Source organism: Cheilinus undulatus, linkage group 23, assembly GCF_018320785.1.
Source record: "Cheilinus undulatus linkage group 23, ASM1832078v1, whole genome shotgun sequence".
Lineage (NCBI taxonomy): Eukaryota > Metazoa > Chordata > Actinopteri > Labriformes > Labridae > Cheilinus > Cheilinus undulatus.
In genome coordinates, this window is record NC_054887.1 from 19,381,978 (window position 1) to 19,384,289 (window position 2,312).

Genomic DNA, 2,312 nt, shown 5'->3' on the forward strand with positions numbered 1-2,312 from the left:
TCATGTCTGTCATGGTGGCACGGCCCATTACAACTATGAAAATTAAGGATTTACAGTTAAAATATATAAAGAACTCCAGAAAAAACATGTAGCACAGGAGTAGTCATATGAAATAATGTAGGCATTTCAGTGCAAAACTTTCACAGAATGAGACAAGTTAAAAAATTAAACAGTATAATCCAGCTTGGTGTGATTCACCACACTGGCAAATCTCAACAGCACATGTAGGGGATATTATGTCTCTACAATGATCCCCAAAACACCTAATAAAAGAATATCTTGCCTAAGAATTGTTTCACTCCTTCGAAAACAGACTTGCAAAATTCTTGCTTTTCTTGAATTTCTTACCCATCTGTGTATAATTCAGAAAAAGTAGTATACCCAAGGGAGAACAACTCAGAACTTGAGTGAAGACAAACTGTACTTTTTATTCCTCCTCTTCCTCCTACACTGCTGATGCTGGAGTTCCCTGTATGTTTTCTATCAGGAATAGGATTAACGCTCCTCTATGGATTCAGCGACTCTTTGTCAACATCCAATGTGTTTGAAAAGGCAATCCTAGAAAATGAGTTCCCTTCTCTTGAGTTTGACTTCAGATGTTGCTCATTCATAACAACTACATCCCTGTGTTGACAGCGATCATGCTGACGAGAGCTGGGAGTTGTTTTTAATGCATTTTCTATTCACTGCAGTTGACTCAGAGGTAACGGAGAAGAGAGACAAATGCTTTTAAAATGACTACGCTGCAATTCCAAGCATTAATTTTAAATAAATGTGTCATTGCTTTGATATTTCCTTTAAAGTGCTTCTCTGTCAGGAGATTTTTTTTGTTAATTTGACTTAAATTATACTGAGATGTATTTCAGTGTTTTACAGTAAGAACAAAAAGATGACTTGCTCTTAATTAGTGTTTTTTTTTTGCAGCTTCTTCGTGTCTGACTTTGATGCAGCCGTGAGTAGGCAGAGCAGCCTGCTGCTTACACAGAGCATTATGTAACAGAGAGGTCGCAGGTTAACGCTCAGTGTTCATCAACAGCTGTGTGAGTTGGCACTGTGCCCTTGAGCAAAGTAACTCAAACTTCTCTGAAGTTATGCAGCAGCAGTGTTACTGGACCTACAACTGAGAACAATGGCAGAGAGTCACTTGAGAAGACCTGAAGCTTGTTTGGTTTAACTGTGACTTGCTTGTATCACTTGAACTTTTGTAGGCGCCTACTGCTCATAATTGACCTTATTTAGCGGAGAAATCTGCTATAAAGGAGTACAAATTCGGAGTTTGCATGTAACCCTAACTCAGTGGCTTTATCTTTATAAATGGATGCAGCCTGTATCAGGATAAACTGGCTCAATAACTGGAACAACCAAATTACAGTGTTTATCTGCAAAACAAATTATAAATGTAAAAAAATATAATCATGATGTAAAAGACATAATCTTATCAAACTACTTAAGCTACTTAGATAATGTAATCACATGGCTAACTCAGCTAAATCTTAGGCTAACAAAACAATGCAAGTTACATGAGCTATGCAGATAATATAGCTAGCCAATGTTACCAAATATGAAGTTAATGAAGCTACATTAGCTTCGCTAGCTTATGCTACAATTGCTTTAGCTATGTAGCTACATTACCTACATATGCTAAAGTTCATGTTGCTAAAGCAAAAGCAAATGTAGCTACTTTGACTCACTTTGTAACATTAACTGTATAGCTGGCTACCTAGCTACATTGCCTACAAAGCTACATAAGATAAAGTTCATGTTGCTAAAGTAGAGACAACCATAGCTTTGGCTTACTGTGTAATATTCACTGTGTAGCTGGCGTACCTACATTAGCTTTAGCTAAAGCTAATGAAGCTAAAGAGAGCCACTACTTGCATAACTACTTCTTAAGTGGGTTTATACATAATCAAATCCCAGATTAGACCTTGTACCTTCTGTTTTATTTATGTAGAATCCTAAACAACCTTATATAAAACATGGTGAATAGTTACAATTCTAGGGCAGGAGGCTCCAGTGCGACAGAGAGTGGTAGAATTGACGTGGAAACCACAGACTTGAGAAGTTTTCAGACAAATAGTTGTTGCAATGAACCTCAACTCAGGACTCTGATCATCACAGGGAGCAGATCTGGCCTAAAGCGGGCTTAAAATTGTGTAGTGTGTTGCCAGCATTAGTCAGTCTGAACTGGAGAAAGAGGACATGACATGTAGCGAAGAAGCCACTGGTTGGACGTCAACGCAGGCCACCAACGTAAAGGGGGCACAGCCTTTCCACTAGACCACCTGTACCTCTGTTTACATGACAAAATT